The sequence below is a fragment of the Parasteatoda tepidariorum genome, chromosome 11, assembly GCF_982258835.1.
Source record: "Parasteatoda tepidariorum strain Cologne lab strain chromosome 11, Ptep-v5.0, whole genome shotgun sequence".
In the NCBI taxonomy this organism is placed as follows: Eukaryota; Metazoa; Arthropoda; class Arachnida; order Araneae; family Theridiidae; genus Parasteatoda; species Parasteatoda tepidariorum.
The window spans coordinates 101,404,535-101,428,073 of NC_141765.1; the positions used below are offsets into that span (position 1 = coordinate 101,404,535).

The 23,539-nt window shown below is 53.9% G+C and overlaps 1 protein-coding gene across 2 annotated transcripts in view; it reads right to left on the minus strand.

The window, feature by feature from the left end:
- Positions 1-23,162: 23,162 nt before the first annotated feature.
- LOC147802053 (STAM-binding protein-like) overlaps positions 23,163-23,539 on the minus strand; it is a 41,172-nt gene continuing 40,795 nt past the window's right edge. For both annotated transcript variants that reach the window (XM_087154901.1, XM_087154906.1), the window contains one exon: positions 23,163-23,512. The gene's annotated coding sequence lies outside the window, so the exon portion shown is untranslated. The remainder of the gene's footprint in view (positions 23,513-23,539) is intronic.

Below are 23,539 nucleotides of genomic sequence, written 5' to 3' on the forward strand. Positions count from 1 at the left end.
AAAGGCACAGGCGTGTCGTTGAAGGGTAGTGAAGAGTCTGCCATTTTGTTGCACCGCAACGCGGCACTACAGCCGCGCACGAGCAGCAGTTGGGCCATACTTCTTTGGCCACTTTCTCTGTCCACCTTCTTTGGCCACTAATTAGAGCTGAAGCCCAGATGAGGAGTAAAGGCTTTGGCGTGTCGTAGTCGGGCAGTGTAGAGTCCGACATGTTGGACCACCGCAACGCGGCACTACAGCCGCGCACGTGCCGCAGAACAGCCATGGAGTGTCCGCCATCTTTTTCCACTAAATAGAGTGGAAGCCGAACTGAGGAGTAAAGGCACTGTCGTGTCGTAGTAGGGCAGTGTAGTTTCCTCCATTTTAGCCACCGCATCACGGCATTACCGCCACGTACGTGCCGCAGTAGGGCCGAGGAGTGTCCGCCATCTTTTGCCACGGATTAGAGCGGTAGCTCAACTGAGGCGTAAAGGCACAGGCGTGTCGTAGAAGGGTAGTGTAGTTTCCTGAAATTATGGGCCACCGCAACGCGACACTACAGCCGTGCATGTGCCGCATTAGGGTCGGGGAGTGCTTGCTATCTTTGGCCACGGATTAGAGCGGAAGCCCAACTGAGGAGTAAAGACACTGGCGTGTCGTTGAAGGGCAATGTAGAGTCTGACATTTTGGGCCAACGCAACGAGGCTCTGCTGTCGCGGAAATTACGCAGTAGGACTATGGAGTGCCCGCCATCTTTGGCCACTGATTGGAGCGGAAGTCGAACTAAGAAGTAAAGGCGCTGACGTGTCGTAGTAGGGCAGTGTAGAGTCTGATATTATGAACTACCGCAACGCGGCAAGAAAGCCGCGAACATGCCGCAGTAGAGCCATGGAGGGTCGGCCATCTTTGGCCACTGATTAAAGCGGAAGCAAAACTGAGAACTTAAGTCTTTGGAAGGGTCTAGTACGGCAGTGCAGTTTCCGGCATTTTGGACCACCCCAAGGGGGCACTAAAGCCACGCACGTGCCGCAGTAGGACCGTGGGGTGTCCGCCATGTTTGGCCACGGATTAGAGCGGAAGCTCAGCTGAGGCGTAAAGGCTCAGGCGTGTTGTAGTAGGGCAGGGAAGAGTCCGCCATTTTGGGGCACCGCAACGGGGCACTACAGCCGCGGACGTGCCGCAGTAGGGCTATAGACTGTCTGCCTTCTTTGGCCACTGATTAGAGCGAAATCCGATCTGAGGAGTAAAGGCACTGGTGTGAAGTAGTCGGGCAGTGTAGTTTCCTGCAATTTTGGTCACCGCAATGCGGCACTACAGCCGACCACGTGCCGCAGTAGGGCCAAGGAGTGTCCGTCATCTTTTGCCACTGATTAGAGCGGAAGCGCAAATGAGAACTAAAGTCTTTGGTAGGGTCTAGTATGGCAGTGTAGTGTACACCATTTTTGGCCACCAAGACGGGGCACTACAGCCCCGCATGTGCCACAGTAGGGCCGTGGAGTGTCCGCCATCTTTGTCCACGGATTAGAGTGGAAGCTCAACTGAGGAGTAAAGGCACAGGCGTGTCGTAGAAGGGCAGTGTAGAGTCCGCCATTTCTGGGCACCGCAACGCGGCACTACAGCCGTTCACGTGCCGCAGAGCCGCCATGGAGTGTTTGCCATCTTTGGCCACTGATTAGAGCAGAAGCCGAACTGAGGAGTAAAGGCACACGCGTGTCGTAGAAGGGCAGTGTTGAGTCTGCCATTTTAGCCACCGCATCACGGCACTACCGCCTCGTACGTGCCGCAGTAGGGCCGAAGAGTGTCCGCCATCTTTCTTCACGGATTAGAGCGGAAGCTCAAGTCAGGAGTAAAGGCACTGGCGTGTCGTAGTAGGGCAGTGTAGTTTCCTCCATTTTGGCCACCACAACGCAGCACTACAGCCGTGCACGTTTCGCAGTAGGTCCGGGGAGTGTTCGCCATCTTTGGCCACATATTAGAGCGGAAGCCCAACTGAGGAGTAAAGGCACTGGCGAGTCGTAGTCAGTCAGTGTAGAGTCTGCCATTTTGGGGCACCGCAACGCGGTACTACAGACGCGCTCGAGCCGCATTTGGGCCATTGAGTGTCCGCCTTCTTCGGCCACTAATTAGACCTGAAGCCCAGATGAGGAGTAAAGGTTATGGCGTGTCGTAGTCGGGCAGTGAAGAGTCCGACATGTTGGACCACCGCAACGCGGCACTACTGCCGCGCACGTGCCGCAGAACAGCCATGGAGTGTCCGCCATCTTTTTCCACTAATTAGAGTGGAAGCCGAACTGAGGAGTAAAGGCACTGTCGTGTCGTAGTAGGGCAGTGTAGTTTCATCCATTTTAGCCACCGCAACACGGCACTACCGCCACGTACGTGCCGCAGTAGGCCGAGGAGTGTCTGCAATCTTTGGCCACGGATTAGAGCGGTAGCTCAACTGAGGAGTAAAGGCACAGGCGTGTCGTAGAAGGGCAGTGTAGAGTCCGCCATTTTGGGGCACCGCAACGCGGCACTACAGCCCCGCACGAGCCGCAGAACGGCCATGGAGTGTCCGCCATCTTTCTCCACTAATTAGAGCGGAAGCCGAACTGAGGAGAAAAGGCACTAGCGTGTCGTAGTAGGGCAGTGTAGTTTCCTCCATTTTGGCCACCACAACGCAGCACTACAACCGTGCACGTGCCACAGTAGGTCCGGGGAGTTTTCGCCATCTTTGGCCACGGATTAGAGGGGAAGCCCAACTGAGGAGTAAAGGCACTAGCGTGTAGTAGTAAGACAGTGAAGATTTCTACCATTCTGGGCCACCGCAACGCGACACTACTGCCGTGCACGTGCCGCATTAGGGCCGGGGAGTGTTCGCCTTCTTTGACCACGGATTAGAGCGGTAGCCCAGCTGAGAACATAAGTCTATGGTAGGGTCTAGTAGGGCAGTGTAGAGTTCGCCATTTTGTGGCAACGCAACGCGGCACTACAGCCCCTCACGAGCCACAGTTGGGCCATAGAATGTCCACCTTCTTTGGCCACTAATTAGAGCTGAAGCCCAGCTGAGGAGTAAAGGCATTGGCGTGTCGTAGTAGGACAGTGTGGAGTCCGACATGTTTGACCACCGCAAGGCGGCACAACAGCCGCGCACGTTCCGCAGTAGGACCGTGGAGTGTCCGCCATCTTTGGCAACGGATTAGAGCGGAAGTTCAGCTGAGGAGTAAAGGCACAGGCGTGTCGTAGAAGGGTAGTGAAGAGTCTGCCATTTTGGGGCACCGCAACGCGGCACTACAGCCGCGCACGAGCAGCAGTTGGGCCATACAGTGTCCACCTTCTTTGGCCACTAATTAGAGCTGAAGCCCAGATGAGGAGTAAAGGCTTTGGCGTGTCGTAGTCGGGCAGTGTAGAGTCCGACATGTTGGACCACCGCAACACGGCACTACAGCCGCGCACGTGCCGCAGAACAGCCATTGAGTGTCCGCCATCTTTTTCCACTAATTAGAGTGGAAGCCGAACTGAGGAGTAAAGGCACTGTCGTGTCGTAGTAGGGCAGTGTAGTTTCCTCCATTTTAGCCACCGCAACACGGCACTACCACCACGTACGTGCCGCAGTTGGGCCGAGGAGTGTCCGCCATCTTTGGCCACGGATTAGAGCGGTAGCTAAACTGAGGAGTAAAGGCACAGGCGTGTCGTAGAAGGGTAGTTAAGAGTCTGCCATTTTGGGGCACCGCAACGCGGCACTACAGCCGCGCACGAGCAGCAGTTGGGTCATAGAGTGTCCGGGTTCTTTAGCCACTAATTAGAGCTGATGCCCAGCTGAGGAGTAAAGGCACTGGCGTGTCGTAGTCGGGCAGTGTAGAGTCCGACATGTTGGACATCCGCAACGCGGCACTACAGCCGCGCACGAGCAGCAGTTGGGCCATACAGTGTCCACCTTCTTTGGCCACTAATTAGAGCTGAAGCCCAGATGAGGAGTAAAGGTTTTGGCGTGTCGTAGTCGGGCAGTGTAGATTCCGACATGTTAGACCACCGCAACGCGGCACTACAGCCGCGCACGTGCCGCAGAACAGCCATGGAGTGTCCGCCATCTTTTTCCACTAATTAGAGTGGAAGCCGAACTGAGGAGTAAAGGCACTCTCGTGTCGTAGTAGGGCAGTGTAGTTTCCTCCATTTTAGCCACCGCAACACGGCACTACCGCCACGTACGTGCCGCAGTAGGGCCGAGGAGTGTCCGCCATCTTTGGCCACGGATTAGAGCGGTAGCTCAACTAAGGAGTAAAGGCACAGGCGTGTCGTAGAAGGGCAGTGTAGAGTCCGCCATTTTGGGGCACCGCAACGCGGCACTACAGCCCCGCACGAGCCACAATAGGGCCATAGAGTGTCCACCTTCTTTGGCCACTAATTAGAGCTGAAGCCCAGCTGAGGAGTAAAGGCTTTGGCGTGTCGTAGTCGGGCAGTGTAGAGTCCGACATGTTGGACCACCGCAACGCGGCACGACAGCCGCGAACGTGCCGCAGAACGGCCATGGAGTGTCCGCCATCTTTTTCCACTAATTAGAGTGGAAGCCGAACTGATTAGTAAAGGCACTGTCGTGTCGTAGTAGGGCAGTGTAGTTTCCTCCATTTTAGCCACCGCAACACAGCACTATCGCCACGTACGTGCCGCAGTAGGGCCGAGGAGTGTCCGCTATCTTTGGCCACGGATTAGAGCGGAAGCTCAACTGAGGAGTAAAGGCACAGGCGTGTCGTAGTCGGTCAGTGTAGAGTCCGACATGGTGGGCCACCGTTAAGCGGCACTACAGCCGTGCACGTGCCGTATTAGGGCCGGGGAGTGCTTGCTATCTTTGGCAACGGATTAGAGCGGAAGCCCAACTGAGGTAAAGGCACAGGCATGTCATAGAAGGGCAGTGTAGAGGCCGATATTATGGGCTACCAAAACGCGGCAATAAAGCCGCGCACGTGCCGCGGTAGGGCCATGGAGGGACTGCCATCTTTTGCCACTGATTAAAGCTGAAGCCGAACTAAGGAGTAAAGGCACTCTCGTGTGTGTCGTAGTTAAGCAGTGAAGAATCTGACATTTGGGGGAACCGCAATGCGGCACTACAGCCGCGGAAGTGCCGCAGTTGGGCTATGGAGTGTCCGCCATCTTTGGCCACTGATTAGAGCGGATTCCGATCTGAGGAGTAAAGGCACTGGCGTGCAGTAGTAGGGCAGTGCAGTTTCCTGCCATTTTGGGCCACCGCAACACGGCACTACCGCCACGTACGTGCCGCAGTTGGGCCGAGGAGTGTCCGCCATCTTTGGCCACGGATTAGAGCGGTAGCTCAACTGAGGAGTAAAGGCACAGGCGTGTCGTAGAAGGGCAGTGTAGAGTCCGCCATTTTGGGGCACCGCAACGCGGCACTACAGCCCCGCACGAGCCGCAGAACGGCCATGGAGTGTCCGCCATCTTTCTCCACTAATTAGAGCGGAAGCCGAACTGAGGAGAAAAGGCACTAGCGTGTCGTAGTAGGGCAGTGTAGTTTCCTCCATTTTGGCCACCACAACGCAGCACTACAACCGTGCACGTGCCACAGTAGGTCCGGGGAGTTTTCGCCTTCTTTGGCCACGGATTAGAGCGGTAGCCCAGCTGAGGAGTAAAGGCACTGGCGTGTAGTAGTAAGACAGTGAAGATTCCTACCATTCTGGGCCACCGCAACGCGACACTACTGCCGTGCACGTGCCGCATCAGGGCCGGGGAGTTTTCGCCTTCTTTGGCCACGGATTAGAGCGGTAGCCCAGCTGAGAACATAAGTCTATGGTAGGGTCTAGTAGGGCAGTGTAGAGTTCGCCATTTTGTGGCAACGCAACGCGGCACTACAGCCCCTCACGAGCCGCAGTTGGGCCATAGAATGTCCACCTTCTTTGGCCACTAATTAGAGCTGAAGCCCAGCTGAGGAGTAAAGGCATTGGCGTGCCGTAGTAGGACAGTGTGGAGTCCGACATGTTTGACCACCGCAAGGCGGCACAACAGCCGCGCACGTTCCGCAGTAGGACCGTGGAGTGTCCGCCATCTTTGGCAACGGATTAGAGCGGAAGTTCAGCTGAGGAGTAAAGGCACAGGCGTGTCGTTGAAGGGTAGTGAAGAGTCTGCCATTTTGTTGCACCGCAACGCGGCACTACAGCCGCACACGAGCAGCAGTTGGGCCATACTTCTTTGGCCACTTTCTCTGTCCACCTTCTTTGGCCACTAATTTGAGCTGAAGCCCAGATGAGGAGTAAAGGCTTTGGCGTGTCGTAGTCGGGCAGTGTAGAGTCCGACATGTTGGACCACCGCAACGCGGCACTACAGCCGCGCACGTGCCGCAGAACAGCCATGGAGTGTCCGCCATCTTTTTCCACTAAATAGAGTGGAAGCCGAACTGAGGAGTAAAGGCACTGTCGTGTCGTAGTAGGGCAGTGTAGTTTCCTCCATTTTAGCCACCGCATCACGGCATTACCGCCACGTACGTGCCGCAGTAGGGCCGAGGAGTGTCCGCCATCTTTTGCCACGGATTAGAGCGGTAGCTCAACTGAGGCGTAAAGGCACAGGCGTGTCGTAGAAGGGTAGTGTAGTTTCCTGAAATTATGGGCCACCGCAACGCGACACTACAGCCGTGCATGTGCCGCATTAGGGTCGGGGAGTGCTTGCTATCTTTGGCCACGGATTAGAGCGGAAGCCCAACTGAGGAGTAAAGACACTGGCGTGTCGTTGAAGGGCAATGTAGAGTCTGACATTTTGGGCCAACGCAACGAGGCTCTGCTGTCGCGGAAATTACGCAGTAGGACTATGGAGTGCCCGCCATCTTTGGCCACTTATTGGAGCGGAAGTCGAACTAAGAAGTAAAGGCGCTGACGTGTCGTAGTAGGGCAGTGTATAGTCTGATATTATGAACTACCGCAACGCGGCAAGAAAGCCGCGAACATGCCGCAGTAGAGCCATGGAGGGTCGGCCATCTTTGGCCACTGATTAAAGCGGAAGCAAAACTGAGAACTTAAGTCTTTGGAAGGGTCTAGTACGGCAGTGCAGTTTCCGGCATTTTGGACCACCCCAAGGGGGCACTACAGCCACGCACGTGCCGCAGTAGGACCGTGGGGTGTCCGCCATGTTTGGCCACGGATTAGAGCGGAAGCTCAGCTGAGGCGTAAAGGCTCAGGCGTGTTGTAGTAGGGCAGGGAAGAGTCCGCCATTTTGGGGCACCGCAACGGGGCACTACAGCCGCGGACGTGCCGCAATAGGGCTATAGACTGTCTGCCTTCTTTGGCCACTGATTAGAGCGAAATCCGATCTGAGGAGTAAAGGCACTGGTGTGAAGTAGTCGGGCAGTGTAGTTTCCTGCAATTTTGGTCACCGCAATGCGGCACTACAGCCGACCACGTGCCGCAGTAGGGCCAAGGAGTGTCCGTCATCTTTTGCCACTGATTAGAGCGGAAGCGCAAATGAGAACTAAAGTCTTTGGTAGGGTCTAGTATAGCAGTGTAGTGTACACCATTTTTGGCCACCACGACGGGGCACTACAGCCCCGCATGTGCCACAGTAGGGCCGTGGAGTGTCCGCCATCTTTGTCCACGGATTAGAGTGGAAGCTCAACTGAGGAGTAAAGGCACAGGCGTGTCGTAGAAGGGCAGTGTAGAGTCCGCCATTTCTGGGCACCGCAACGCGGCACTACAGCCGTTCACGTGCCGCAGAGCCGCCATGGAGTGTTTGCCATCTTTGGCCACTGATTAGAGCAGAAGCCGAACTGAGGAGTAAAGGCACACGCGTGTCGTAGAAGGGCAGTGTTGAGTCTGCCATTTTAGCCACCGCATCACGGCACTACCGCCTCGTACGTGCCGCAGTAGGGCCGAAGAGTGTCCGCCATCTTTCTTCACGGATTAGAGCGGAAGCTCAAGTCAGGAGTAAAGGCACAGGCGTGTCGTAGAAGGCCAGTGTTGAGTCTGCCATTTTCGGGCACCGCAACGTGGCACTACAGCCGCGCACGAGCCGCAGTTGGGCCATAGAGTGTCCGCCTTCTTTGGCCACTAATTAGAGCTGATGCCCAACTGAGGAGTAAAGGCACTGGCGTGTCGTAGTAGGGCAGTGTAGTTTCCTCCATTTTGGCCACCACAACGCAGCACTACAGCCGTGCACGTTTCGCAGTAGGTCCGGGGAGTGTTCGCCATCTTTGGCCACATATTAGAGCGGAAGCCCAACTGAGGAGTAAAGGCACTGGCGAGTCGTAGTCAGTCAGTGTAGAGTCTGCCATTTTGGGGCACCGCAACGCGGTACTACAGACGCGCTCGAGCCGCATTTGGGCCATTGAGTGTCCGCCTTCTTCGGCCACTAATTAGACCTGAAGCCCAGCTGAGGAGTAAAGGCATTTTCGTGTCGTAGTCGGGCAGTGAAGAGTCCGACATGTTGGACCACCGCAACGCGGCACTACAGCCGCGCACGTGCCGCAGAACGGCCATGGAGTGTCCGCCATCTTTTTCCACTAATTAGAGCGGAAGCCGAAATGAGGAGTAAAGACACTGGCGTGTCGTAATAGGGCAGTGTTGTTTCCTCCATTTTAGCTACCGCAACACGACACTACCGCCACGTACGTGCCGCAGTAGGGCCATAGAGTGTCCGCCTTCTTTGGTCACTAATTAGAGCTGAAGCCGAACTGAGGAGTAAAGGCACTTGCGTGTAGTAGTAGGGCAGTGTAGTTTCCTGCCATTATGGGCCACCGCAATGCGACACTACAGCCGTGCACGTGCCGCATTAGGGCCGGGGAGTTCTTGCTATCTTTGGCCACGGATTAGAGCGGAAGCCCAACTGAGGAGTAAAGACACTGGCGTGTCGTAATAGGGCAATGTAGAGTCCGACATTTTGGGAAACCGCAACGAGGCTCTACAGTCGCGGACATTACGCAGTAGGGCTATGGAGTGTCCGCCATCTTTGGCCACTGATTGGAGCGGAAGTCGAACTAAGGAGTAAAGGCGCTGACGTGTCGTAGTAGTGCAGTGTAGAGTCCGATATTATGGGCCACCGCAACGAGGCTCTACAGTCGCGGACATTACGCAGTAGAGCTATGGAGTGTCCGCCATCTTTGGCCACTGATTAAAGCGGAAGCAAAACTGAGAACTTAAGTCTTTGGAAGGGTCTAGTACGGCAGTGCAGTGTCCGCCATTTAGGACCACCGCAACGCGGCACTACAGCCGCAGACGTGCCGCTGTAGGGCTATAGACTGTTTGCCTTCTTTGGCCACTGATTAGAGTGAAATCCGAACTGAGGAGTAAAGGCACTGGAGTGAACTAGTAGGGCAGTGTAGTTTCCTGCAATTTTGGTCATCGCAACGCGGCACTACAGCCGAGCACGTGCCGCAGTAGGGCCGAGGAGTGTCCGCCATCTTTCGTCACGGATTAGAGCGGAAGCTCAAGTGAGGAGTAAAGGCACAGGCCTGTCGTAGAAGGGCAGTGTTGAGTCTGCCATTTTCGGGCACCGCAACGTGGCACTACAGCCGCGCACGAGCCGCAGTTGGGCCATAGAGTGTCCGCCTTCTTTGGCCACTAATTAGAGCTGATGCCAAACTGAGGAGTAAAGGCAGTGGCGTGTCGTAATCGGAAAGTGTAGAGTCCGACTTGTTGGACCACCGCAACGCGGCACTACAGCCGCGGACGTGCCGCAGTAGGGCTATAGACTGTCTGCCTTCTTTGGCCACTGATTAGAGCAAAATCCGAACTGAGGAGTAAAGGCACTGGTGTGAAGTAGTAGGGCAGTGTAGTTTCCTGCAATTTTGGTCACCGCAATGCGGCACTACAGCCGACCACGTGCCGCAGTAGGGCCAAGGAGTGTCCGTCATCTTTTGCCACTGATTAGAGCGGAAGCGCAAATGAGAACTAAAGTCTTTGGTAGGGTCTAGTATGGCAGTGTAGTGTACACCATTTTTGGCCACCACGACGGGGCACTACTGCCCCGCATGTGCCACAGTAGGGCCGTGGAGTGTCCGCCATCTTTGGCCACGGATTAGAGTGGAAGCTCAACTGAGGAGTAAAGGCACAGGCGTGTCGTAGAAGGGCAGTGTAGAGTCCGCCATTTCTGGGCACCGCAACGCGGCACTACAGCCGTTCACGTGCCGCAGAGCGGCCATGGAGTGTTCGCCATCTTTGGCCACTGATTAGAGCGGAAGCCGAACTGAGGAGAAAAAGGCACACGCGTGTCGTAGAAGGGCAGTGTTGAGTCTGCCATTTTAGCCACCGCATCACGGCACTACCGCCTCGTACGTGCCGCAGTAGGGATGAGGAGTGTCCGCCATCTTTGGCCACGGATTAGAGTGGAAGCTCAACTGAGGAGTAAAGGCACAGGCGTGTCGTAGTAGGGCAGTGTAGAGTCCGCCATTTCTGGGCACCGCAACGCGGCACTACAGCCGTTCACGTGCCGCAGAGCCGCCATGGAGTGTCCGCCATCTTTGGTCACTGATTAGAGCAGAAGCCGAACTGAGGAGTAAAGGCACACGCGTGTCGTAGAAGGGCAGTGTTGAGTCTGCCATTTTAGCCACCGCATCACGGCACTACCGCCTCGTACGTGCCGCAGTAGGGCCGAGGAGTGTCCGCCATCTTTGGCCAAGGATTAGAGCGGAAGCTCAAGTGAGGAGTAAAGACACAGGCCTGTCGTAGAAGGGCAGTGTTGAGTCTGCCATTTTCGGGCACCGCAACGTGGCACTACAGCCGCGCACGAGCCGCAGTTGGGCCATAGAGTGTCCGCCTTCTTTGGCCACTAATTAGAGCTGATGCCAAACTGAGGAGTAAAGGCAGTGGCGTGTCGTAATCGGAAAGTGTAGAGTCCGACTTGTTGGACCACCGCAACGCGGCTCTACAGCCGCGGACGTGCCGCAGTAGGGCTATAGACTGTCTGCCTTCTTTGGCCACTGATTAGAGCAAAATCCGAACTGAGGAGTAAAGGCACTGGTGTGAAGTAGTAGGGCAGTGTAGTTTCCTGCAATTTTGGTCACCGCAATGCGGCACTACAGCCGACCACGTGCCGCAGTAGGGCCAAGGAGTGTCCGTCATCTTTTGCCACTGATTAGAGCGGAAGCGCAAATGAGAACTAAAGTCTTTGGTAGGGTCTAGTATGGCAGTGTAGTGTACACCATTTTTGGCCACCACGACGGGGCACTACAGCCCCGCATGTGCCACAGTAGGGCCGTGGAGTGTCCGCCATCTTTGGCCACGGATTAGAGTGGAAGCTCAACTGAGGAGTAAAGGCACAGGCGTGTCGTAGAAGGGCAGTGTAGAGTCCGCCATTTCTGGGCACCGCAACGCGGCACTACAGCCGTTCACGTGCCGCAGAGCCGCCATGGAGTGTCCGCCATCTTTGGCCACTGATTAGAGCAGAAGCCGAACTGAGGAGTAAAGGCACACGCGTGTCGTAGAAGGGCAGTGTTGAGTCTGCCATTTTAGCCACCGCATCACGGCACTACCGCCTCGTACGTGCCGCAGTAGGGCCGAGGAGTGTCCGCCATCTTTGGCCAAGGATTAGAGCGGAAGCTCAAGTGAGGAGTAAAGACACAGGCCTGTCGTAGAAGGGCAGTGTTGAGTCTGCCATTTTCGGGCACCGCAACGTGGCACTACAGCCGCGCACGAGCCGCAGTTTGGCCATAGAGTGTCCGCCTTCTTTGGCCACTAATTAGAGCTGATGCCAAACTGAGGAGTAAAGGCAGTGGCGTGTCGTAATCGGAAAGTGTAGAGTCCGACTTGTTGGACCACCGCAACGCGGCACTACAGCCGCGGACGTGCCGCAGTAGGGCTATAGACTGTCTGCCTTCTTTGGCCACTGATTAGAGCAAAATCCGAACTGAGGAGTAAAGGCACTGGTGTGAAGTAGTAGGGCAGTGTAGTTTCCTGCAATTTTGGTCACCGCAATGCGGCACTACAGCCGACCACGTGCCGCAGTAGGGCCAAGGAGTGTCCGTCATCTGTTGCCACTGATTAGAGCGGAAGCGCAAATGAGAACTAAAGTCTTTGGTAGGGTCTAGTATGGCAGTGTAGTGTACACCATTTTTGGCCACCACGACGGGGCACTACAGCCCCGCATGTGCCACAGTAGGGCCGTGGAGTGTCCGCCATCTTTGGCCACGGATTAGAGTGGAAGCTCAACTGAGGAGTAAAGGCACAGGCGTGTCGTAGAAGGGCAGTGTTGAGTCTGCCATTTTAGCCACCGCATCACGGCACTACCGCCTCGTACGTGCCGCAGTAGGGCCGAAGATTGTCCGCCATCTTTCGTCACGGATTAGAGCGGAAGCTCAAGTAAGGAGTAAAGGCACAGGCGTGTCGTAGAAGGGCAGTGTTGAGTCTGCCATTTTAGCCACCGCATCACGGCACTACCGCCTCGTACGTGCCGCAGTAGGGCCGAAGATTGTCCGCCATCTTTCGTCACGGATTAGAGCGGAAGCTCAAGTAAGGAGTAAAGGCACAGGCGTGTCGTAGAAGGGCAGTGTTGAGTCTGCCATTTTAGCCACCGCATCACGGCACTACCGCCTCGTACGTGCCGCAGTAGGGCCGAAGATTGTCCGCCATCTTTCGTCACGGATTAGAGCGGAAGCTCAAGTAAGGAGTAAAGGCACAGGCGTGTCGTAGAAGGGCAGTGTTGAGTCTGCCATTTTAGCCACCGCATCACGGCACTACCGCCTCGTACGTGCCGCAGTAGGGCCGAAGATTGTCCGCCATCTTTCGTCACGGATTAGAGCGGAAGCTCAAGTAAGGAGTAAAGGCACAGGCGTGTCGTAGAAGGGCAGTGTTGAGTCTGCCATTTTAGCCACCGCATCACGGCACTACCGCCTCGTACGTGCCGCAGTAGGGCCGAAGATTGAACGCCATCTTTCGTCACGGATTAGAGCGGAAGCTCAAGTAAGGAGTAAAGGCACAGGCGTGTCGTAGAAGGGCAGTGTTGAGTCTGCCATTTTCGGGCACCGCAACGTGGCACTACAGCCGCGCACGAGCCGCAGTTGGAAAATAGAGTGTCCGCCTTCTTTGGCCACATATTAGAGCGGAAGCCCAACTGAGGAGTAAAGGCACTGGCGAGCCGTAGCCAGTCAGTGCAGAGTCCGACATGTCGGGCCACCGCAAAGCGGCACTACAGCCGCGCACGTGCCGCAGAGCGGCCATGCAGTGTCCGCCATCTTCGGCCACGGATTAGAGCGGAAGCCCCACTGAGAACATAAGTCTTTGGTAGGGTCTAGTAGGGCAGTGTAGTTTTCGCCGATTAGGACCACCGCAAAGCGGCACAACAGCCGCGCACGTGCGGTAGTAGGACCGGGGAGTTTTCGCCATATTTGGCCACTGATTAGAGCGGAATCCGAACTGAGGAGTAAAGGCACTGGTGGGAAGTAGAAGGGCAGTGTAGTTTCCTGCCATTTCGGTCACCGCATCGCGGCACTACAGCCGAGCACGTGCCGCAGTAGGGCCAAGGAGTGTCTGCCATCTTTGGCCACTGATTAGAGCGGAAGCGCAACTGAGAACATAAGTCTTTGGTAGGGTCTAGTAAGGCAGTTTAGTGTCCGCCATTTTGGACCACCGCAAGGCGGCACAACCGCCGCGCACGTGCCACAGTAGGGCTGTGGAGTGTCCGCCATATTAGGCCACGGATTAGAGTGGAAGCTCAACTGACGAGTAAAGGCACAGGGGTGTCGTAGAAGGACGGAGTAGAGTCCGCCATTTTGGGGCACCGCAACGCGGTACTACAGACGCGCACGAGCCGCATTTGGGCCATTTGAGTGTCCGCCTTCTTCGGCCACTAATTAGACCTGAAGCCCAGCTGAGGAGTAAAGGCATTTTCGTGTCGTAGTCGGGCAGTGAAGAGTCCGACATGTTGGACCACCGCAACGCTGCACTACAGCCGCGCACGTGCCGCAGAACGGCCATGGAGTGTCCGCCATCTTTTTCCACTAATTAGAGCGGAAGCCGAAATGAGGAGTAAAGACACTGGCGTGTCGTAGTAGGTCAGTGTAGTTTCCTCCATTTTGGCCACCGCAACACGGCACTACTGCCGTGCACGTGCCGCATTAGGGTCGGGGAGTGCTTGCTATCTTTGGCCACGGATTAGAGCGGAAGCCCAACTGAGGAGTAAAGACACTGGCTTGTCGTTGAAGGGCAATGTAGAGTCCGACATTTTGGGCCAACGCAACGAGGCTCTACTGTCGCGGAAATTACGCAGTAGGACTATGGAGTGCCCGCCATCTTTGGCCACTGATTGGAGCGGAAGTCGAACTAAGAAGTAAAGGCGCTGACGTGTCGTAGTAGGGCAGTGTGGAGTCTGATATTATGAACTACCGCAACGCGGCAAGAAAGCCGCAAACATGCCGCAGTAGAGCCATGGAGGGTCGGCCATCTTTGGCCACTGATTAAAGCGGAAGCAAAACTGAGAACTTAAGTCTTTGGAAGGGTCTAGTACGGCAGTGCAGTGTCCGGCATTTTGGACCACCCCAAGGGGGCACTACAGCCACGCACGTGCCGCAGTAGGACCGTGGGGTGTCCGCCATGTTTGGCCACGGATTAGAGCGGAAGCTCAGCTGAGGCGTAATGGCTCAGGCGTGTCGTAGTAGGGCAGGGAAGAGTCCGCCATTTTGGGGCACCGCAACGGGGCACTACAGCCGCGGACGTGCCGCAGTAGGGCTATAGACTGTCTGCCTTCTTTGGCCACTGATTAGAGCGAAATCCGATCTGAGGAGTAAAGGCACTGGTGTGAAGTAGTAGGGCAGTGTAGTTTCCTGCAATTTTGGTCACCGCAATGCGGCACTACAGCCGACCACGTGCCGCAGTAGGGCCAAGGAGTGTCCGTCATCTTTTGCCACTGATTAGAGCGGAAGCGCAAATGAGAACTAAAGTCTTTGGTAGGGTCTAGTATGGCAGTGTAGTGTACACCATTTTTGGCCACCACGACGGGGCACTACAGCCCCGCATGAGCCACAGTAGGGCCGTGGAGTGTCCGCCATCTTTGGCCATGGATTAGAGTGGAAGCTCAACTGAGGAGTAAAGGCACAGGCGTGTCGTAGAAGGGCAGTGTAGAGTCCGCCATTTCTGGGCACCGCAACGCGGCACTACAGCCGTTCACGTGCCGCAGAGCCGCCATGGAGTGTTCGCCATCTTTGGCCACTGATTAGAGCAGAAGCCGAACTGAGGAGTAAAGGCACACGCGTGTCGTAGAAGGGCAGTGTTGAGTCTGCCATTTTAGCCACCGCATCACGGCACTACCGCCTCGTACGTGCCGCAGTAGGGCCGAAGAGTGTCCGCCATCTTTCTTCACGGATTAGAGCGGAAGCTCAAGTCAGGAGTAAAGGCACAGGCGTGTCGTAGAAGGGCAGTGTTGAGTCTGCCATTTTCGGGCACCGCAACGTGGCACTACAGCCGCGCACGAGCCGCAGTTGGGCCATAGAGTGTCCGCCTTCTTTGGCCACTAATTAGAGCTGATGCCCAACTGAGGAGTAAAGGCACTGGCGTGTCGTAGTAGGGCAGTGTAGTTTCCTCCATTTTGGCCACCACAACGCAGCACTACAGCCGTGCACGTTTCGCAGTAGGTCCGGGGAGTGTTCGTCATCTTTGGCCACATATTAGAGCGGAAGCCCAACTGAGGAGTAAAGGCACTGGCGAGTCGTAGTCAGTCAGTGTAGAGTCTGCCATTTTGGGGCACCGCAACGCGGTACTACAGACGCGCTCGAGCCGCATTTGGGCCATTGAGTGTCCGCCTTCTTCGGCCACTAATTAGACCTGAAGCCCAGCTGAGGAGTAAAGGCATTTTCGTGTCGTAGTCGGGCAGTGAAGAGTCCGACATGTTGGACCACCGCAACGCGGCACTGCAGCCGCGCACGTGCCGCAGAACGGCCATGGAGTGTCCGCCATCTTTTTCCACTAATTAGAGCGGAAGCCGAAATGAGGAGTAAAGACACTGGCGTGTCGTAATAGGGCAGTGTTGTTTCCTCCATTTTAGCTACCGCAACACGACACTACCGCCACGTACGTGCCGCAGTAGGGCCATAGAGTGTCCGCCTTCTTTGGTCACTAATTAGAGCTGAAGCCGAACTGAGGAGTAAAGGCACTTGCGTGTAGTAGTAGGGCAGTGTAGTTTCCTGCCATTATGGGCCACCGCAATGCGACACTACAGCCGTGCAAGTGCCGCATTAGGGCCGGGGAGTTCTTGCTATCTTTGGCCACGGATTAGAGTGGAAGCCCAACTGAGGAGTAAAGACACTGGCGTGTCGTAATAGGGCAATGTAGAGTCCGACATTTTGGGCCATAGCAACGAGGCTCTACAGTCGCGGACATTACGCAGTAGGGCTATGGAGTGTCCGCCATCTTTGGCCACTGATTGGAGCGGAAGTCGAACTAAGGAGTAAAGGCGCTGACGTGTCGTAGTAGTGCAGTGTAGAGTCCGATATTATGGGCTACCGCAACGCGGCAATAAGGCCGCGAACGTGCCGCAGTTGGGCCATGGAGGGTCCGCCATCTTTGGCCACTGATTAAAGCGGAAGCAAAACTGAGAACTTAAGTCTTTGGAAGGGTCTAGTACGGCAGTGCAGTGTCCGCCATTTAGGACCACCGCAACGCGGCACTACAGCCGCAGACGTGCCGCTGTAGGGCTATAGACTGTTTGCCTTCTTTGGCCACTGATTAGAGTGAAATCCGAACTGAGGAGTAAAGGCACTGGAGTGAATTAGTAGGGCAGTGTAGTTTCCTGTAATTTTGGTCATCGCAACGCGGCACTACAGCCGAGCACGTGCCGCAGTAGGGCCGAGGAGTGTCCGCCATCTTTCGTCACGGATTAGAGCGGAAGCTCAAGTGAGGAGTAAAGGCACAGGCCTGTCGTAGAAGGGCAGTGTTGAGTCTGCCATTTTCGGGCACCGCAACGTGGCACTACAGCCGCGCACGAGCCGCAGTTGGGCCATAGAGTGTCCGCCTTCTTTGGCCACTAATTAGAGCTGATGCCCAACTGAGGAGTAAAGGCAGTGGCGTGTCGTAGTCGGGAAGTGTAGATTCCGACTTGTTGGACCACCGCAACGCGGCACTACAACCGAGCACGTGCCGCAGTAAGGCCGTGGAGTGTCCGGCATTTTGGACCACCCCAAGGGGGCACTACAGCCACGCACGTGCCGCAGTAGGACCGTGGGGTGTCCGCCATGTTTGGCCACGGATTAGAGCGGAAGCTCAGCTGAGGCGTAATGGCTCAGGCGTGTCGTAGTAGGGCAGGGAAGAGTCCGCCATTTTGGGGCACCGCAACGGGGCACTACAGCCGCGGACGTGCCGCAGTAGGGCTATAGACTGTCTGCCTTCTTTGGCCACTGATTAGAGCGAAATCCGATCTGAGGAGTAAAGGCACTGGTGTGAAGTAGTAGGGCAGTGTAGTTTCCTGCAATTTTGGTCACCGCAATGCGGCACTACAGCCGACCACGTGCCGCAGTAGGGCCAAGGAGTGTCCGTCATCTTTTGCCACTGATTAGAGCGGAAGCGCAAATGAGAACTAAAGTCTTTGGTAGGGTCTAGTATGGCAGTGTAGTGTACACCATTTTTGGCCACCACGACGGGGCACTACAGCCCCGCATGAGCCACAGTAGGGCCGTGGAGTGTCCGCCATCTTTGGCCATGGATTAGAGTGGAAGCTCAACTGAGGAGTAAAGGCACAGGCGTGTCGTAGAAGGGCAGTGTAGAGTCCGCCATTTCTGGGCACCGCAACGCGGCACTACAGCCGTTCACGTGCCGCAGAGCCGCCATGGAGTGTTCGCCATCTTTGGCCACTGATTAGAGCAGAAGCCGAACTGAGGAGTAAAGGCACACGCGTGTCGTAGAAGGGCAGTGTTGAGTCTGCCATTTTAGCCACCGCATCACGGCACTACCGCCTCGTACGTGCCGCAGTAGGGCCGAAGAGTGTCCGCCATCTTTCTTCACGGATTAGAGCGGAAGCTCAAGTCAGGAGTAAAGGCACAGGCGTGTCGTAGAAGGGCAGTGTTGAGTCTGCCATTTTCGGGCACCGCAACGTGGCACTACAGCCGCGCACGAGCCGCAGTTGGGCCATAGAGTGTCCGCCTTCTTTGGCCACTAATTAGAGCTGATGCCCAACTGAGGAGTAAAGGCACTGGCGTGTCGTAGTAGGGCAGTGTAGTTTCCTCCATTTTGGCCACCACAACGCAGCACTACAGCCGTGCACGTTTCGCAGTAGGTCCGGGGAGTGTTCGTCATCTTTGGCCACATATTAGAGCGGAAGCCCAACTGAGGAGTAAAGGCACTGGCGAGTCGTAGTCAGTCAGTGTAGAGTCTGCCATTTTGGGGCACCGCAACGCGGTACTACAGACGCGCTCGAGCCGCATTTGGGCCATTGAGTGTCCGCCTTCTTCGGCCACTAATTAGACCTGAAGCCCAGCTGAGGAGTAAAGGCATTTTCGTGTCGTAGTCGGGCAGTGAAGAGTCCGACATGTTGGACCACCGCAACGCGGCACTGCAGCCGCGCACGTGCCGCAGAACGGCCATGGAGTGTCCGCCATCTTTTTCCACTAATTAGAGCGGAAGCCGAAATGAGGAGTAAAGACACTGGCGTGTCGTAATAGGGCAGTGTTGTTTCCTCCATTTTAGCTACCGCAACACGACACTACCGCCACGTACGTGCCGCAGTAGGGCCATAGAGTGTCCGCCTTCTTTGGTCACTAATTAGAGCTGAAGCCGAACTGAGGAGTAAAGGCACTTGCGTGTAGTAGTAGGGCAGTGTAGTTTCCTGCCATTATGGGCCACCGCAATGCGACACTACAGCCGTGCAAGTGCCGCATTAGGGCCGGGGAGTTCTTGCTATCTTTGGCCACGGATTAGAGTGGAAGCCCAACTGAGGAGTAAAGACACTGGCGTGTCGTAATAGGGCAATGTAGAGTCCGACATTTTGGGCCATAGCAACGAGGCTCTACAGTCGCGGACATTACGCAGTAGGGCTATGGAGTGTCCGCCATCTTTGGCCACTGATTGGAGCGGAAGTCGAACTAAGGAGTAAAGGCGCTGACGTGTCGTAGTAGTGCAGTGTAGAGTCCGATATTATGGGCTACCGCAACGCGGCAATAAGGCCGCGAACGTGCCGCAGTTGGGCCATGGAGGGTCCGCCATCTTTGGCCACTGATTAAAGCGGAAGCAAAACTGAGAACTTAAGTCTTTGGAAGGGTCTAGTACGGCAGTGCAGTGTCCGCCATTTAGGACCACCGCAACGCGGCACTACAGCCGCAGACGTGCCGCTGTAGGGCTATAGACTGTTTGCCTTCTTTGGCCACTGATTAGAGTGAAATCCGAACTGAGGAGTAAAGGCACTGGAGTGAATTAGTAGGGCAGTGTAGTTTCCTGTAATTTTGGTCATCGCAACGCGGCACTACAGCCGAGCACGTGCCGCAGTAGGGCCGAGGAGTGTCCGCCATCTTTCGTCACGGATTAGAGCGGAAGCTCAAGTGAGGAGTAAAGGCACAGGCCTGTCGTAGAAGGGCAGTGTTGAGTCTGCCATTTTCGGGCACCGCAACGTGGCACTACAGCCGCGCACGAGCCGCAGTTGGGCCATAGAGTGTCCGCCTTCTTTGGCCACTAATTAGAGCTGATGCCCAACTGAGGAGTAAAGGCAGTGGCGTGTCGTAGTCGGGAAGTGTAGATTCCGACTTGTTGGACCACCGCAACGCGGCACTACAACCGAGCACGTGCCGCAGTAAGGCCGTGGAGTGTCCGCCATCTTTCGCCACGGATTAGAGCGGAAGCTCAGCTGAGGAGTAAAGGCACAGGCGTGTCGTAGTCGGGCAGTGTAGAGTCCGACATGTTGAACCATCGCAACGCGGCACTACAGCCGCACACGAGCCGCAGTTGGGGAATAGAGTGTCCGCCTTCTTTGGCCACTAATTAGAGGTGATGCCCAGCTGAGGAGTAAGGGCATAGGCGTGTCGTAGTACGGCAGTGTGGAGTCCGACATGTTAGACCAAAGCAACGCGGCACTACAGCCGCGCACGTGCTGCAGAACGGCCATGGAGTGTCCGCCATCTTTTTTTCACTAATTAGAGCGGAAGCCGAGCTGAGGTAAAGGCACTGGCGTGTCGTAGTAGGGAAGTGTAGTTTCCTCCATTTTGGCCACCACAACGCAGCACTACAGCCGTGCACGTTTTAAAGTAGGTCCGGGGAGTGTTCGCCATCTTTGGCCACATATTAGAGCGGAAGCCCAACTGAGGAGTAGAGGCACTGGCGAGTCGTAGCCAGTCAGTGTAGAGTCCGCCATTTTGGGGCACCGCAACGCGGTACTACAGACGCGCACGAGCCGCATTTGGGCCATTGAGTGTCCGCCTTCTTCGGCCACTAATTAGACCTGAAGCCCAGCTGAGGAGTAAAGGCATTTTCGTGTCGTAGTAGGGCAGTGTAGTTTCCTGCAATTTTGGTCATCGCAACGCGGCACTATAGCCAAACACGTGCCGCATTAGGGCCAAGGAGTGTCCGCCATCTTTGGCCACGGATTAAACGGAAGCTCAACTGAGGAGTAAAGGCATTGGCGTGTCGTAGTCGGTCAGTGTAGAGTCCGAAATGTTGGGCCACCGCTAGGCACTATTGCCGCGCACGCGCCGCAGTGTGGCCATGGAGTGTCCGCCATCTTTGGCTATTGATTAGAGCGGAAGCCGAACTGAGAAGTAAAGGCACTGGCGTGTAGTAGTAGGTCAGTGAAGATTTCTGTCGTTTTGGGCCACCGCAACGCGACACTACAGTCGTGCACGTGCTGCATTAGGGCCGGGGAGTGTTCGCTATCTTTGGCCACGGATTAGAGCGGAAGCCCAACTGAGAACATAAGTCTTTGGTAGGGTCTAGTAGGGCAGTGTAGTGTCCGCCATTTCGGATCACCGCGAGGCGTCACAACAGCCGCGCACGTGTGGCAGAAGGACCGTGGAGTGTCCGCCATCTTTGGCCACGGATTAGAACGGAAGCTCAACTGAGGAGTAAAGGCTCAGGCGTGTCGTTGTAGGGCTGTGAAGAGTCCGCCATTTTGGGGCACCGCACCGCGGCACTACAGCCGCGGACGTGCCGCAGTGTGGCCATGGAGTGTCCGCCATCTTTGGCTATTGATTAGAGCGGAATCCGAACTGAGGAGTAAAGGCACTGATGTGAAGTAGTAGGGCAGTGTAGTTTCCTGCCATTTTGGTCACCGCAACGCGGCACTACAGCCGAGCACGTGCCGCAGTAGGGCCGCGGAGTGTCCGCTATCTTTTTCCACGGTTTAGAGCGGAAACTCAACTGAGGAGTAAAGGCACAGGCGTGTCGTAGAAGGGCAGTGTTGAGTCTGCCATTTTGGGGCACCGCAACGCGGCACTACAGCCGCGCACGAGCCGCAGTTGGGCCATAGAGTGTCCACCTTCTTTGGCCACTAATTAGAGCTGATGCCCAGCTGAGGAGTAAAGGTAGTGGCGTGTCGTAGTCGGGCAGTGTAGAGTCCGACATGTTGGACAACCGCAACGCGGCACTACAGCCGCGCACGTGCCGCAGTTGGGCCATAGAGAGGCCGCCTTCTTTGGCCACTAATTAGAGCTGAAGCCCAGCTGAGGAGTAAAGGTATTGGCGTGTCGTAGTCGGGCAGTGTAGAGTCCGACATGTTGGACCACCGCAACGCGGCACTACAGCCACGCACGTGCCGCGGAACGGCCATGGAGTGTCCGCCATCTTTTTCCACTAATTAGAGCGGAAGCTTAACTGAGGAGTAAAGGCACAGGCGTGTCGTAGAAAGGCAGTGTAGAGTTAGCCATTTTGGGGCACCGCAACGCGGAACTACAGCCGCACACGAGCCGCAGTAGGGCCATAGAGTATCCGCCTTCTTTGGTTACTAATTAGAGCAGAAGCCGAACTAAGGAGTAAAGGCACTTGCGTGTGTGTCGTAGTTAAGCAGTGAATAGTCTGACATTTGGGGAAACCGCAATGCGGCACTACAGCCGCGGACGAATTCATAGGAATCGAAAATGTTATTCGCTAAATCGAGGATAATTCATAATATCAACGCAAAATAAGATAAAAATTATGGAATATCCGAACATCTGTAATCAACAAATATGCAAAATAAATAGAAGTCTTACACTTTTTATACATGTACTTAAAATACAACTGATGATTACGCTCTAATTAATTTGAAATCTTAATGCAATTCGTGAGTAAGGTTTGCTAATTTCCTTGATTTTTTTTACTTTAAAATGTTTTTTATTTTACCGACGTCACGAAGAGCAAAGCATCAGAAAAAGTAACAGTTTTCACTAGAGATCCATTATCATCGACTTGTGTGTCTGAGTCGCTATTCATTGTTTCCTATAAATCTACTTCATAAAATTCGTTAAATCGCGAAATTCGGTAAACTGGGGTTCGACTGTAATGTAAATTTTGCATTGAACCTTGCAATTTTAAATATCGTGTTGGTAAAGAACAAAATTTTTCAAATTTCTATAATCATAAGTCTTTTTTGTCTTGTAATCAAATTTTTTCAAAATACTACAAAATCTTATTTGCCTCTATCTATATATTTAGATTGTATTTCATTCATAAAATACTTATTTATTTTTATTATTTTACTTTTATGAAGCGTAAATGTTAGTATTTTGTTGGTGTAAAACGTGCAATTAAAAATAAAAAACCGTTATTTTTCATTTTAAAATTCTTTTGATGGTTTTTAGAAGATTGTGTCTAAATTTTTACAGAATTAAAAAATTTCCGTCTCAAATTCTCCTTCATTACTAATTTAAAAGAAAAGAAAAAGTTGAAGCAATAAGTCATGAAGTTTCAATTGCTGAAAGAAAAGAAAATACCTCAAATTATTAAAACGCAAACAAATTTTTCGAAGAGAACTTCTCCGTTGTGTAATCCTAAGTTATCATCTCACAATTTATTTTCAATTGTATATTTAAAAACTTTTTTTTTTTAGTATTTGAAACTTCATGGTTTACTCTAGGTTTGCCTGAACTTTTTCTTTTCTTTTAAATTAGTAATAAAGGAGAAAAAGAATTTGCGATGAAAAATTTGTTCCACGGTATGGTATTCTCTTAAAGAGTAAGATTCAAATAAAAAGTTAGAGAATAGAAAACAAAAGTATGAAAGGCAAACAATTAGGTTGTTTAGAATTAACATGAAGGGGCAAAGAGAGGACAAAATGTTTACAATCTTTATTTAATCAAACCCTATATTATAAAAAACAGAGGTATTGAAAATCCATTACAAGAAATATTTTTAATTTTCATCAGGCAATCAAACTGGTTTTGATGATTTTACATCCCTTATTATACTATTAATTCGACTAATTTTGATAGCATATGTATTTCAACATAAAATTTGCGACTCCTAATGAATATACCTCACAGAATGATGGTACATATAGAACATCAATGATGCATCGTTTGGTGGTGTAAAGATCCAAGAATTTGAGCAATAAAATCAAATAAATGCCATGTTGAAAGCAAAGCAGTAAGAGAGCAAAAAAACAATTCTTGGATATAAGGAGTAACAAGGATAATGCCTTCTCCATTTAATACAGGCTTCTGTAATTCATCCAAAGCATATAAAACCTAACGTTGTTTTTTATCTCTACAAAC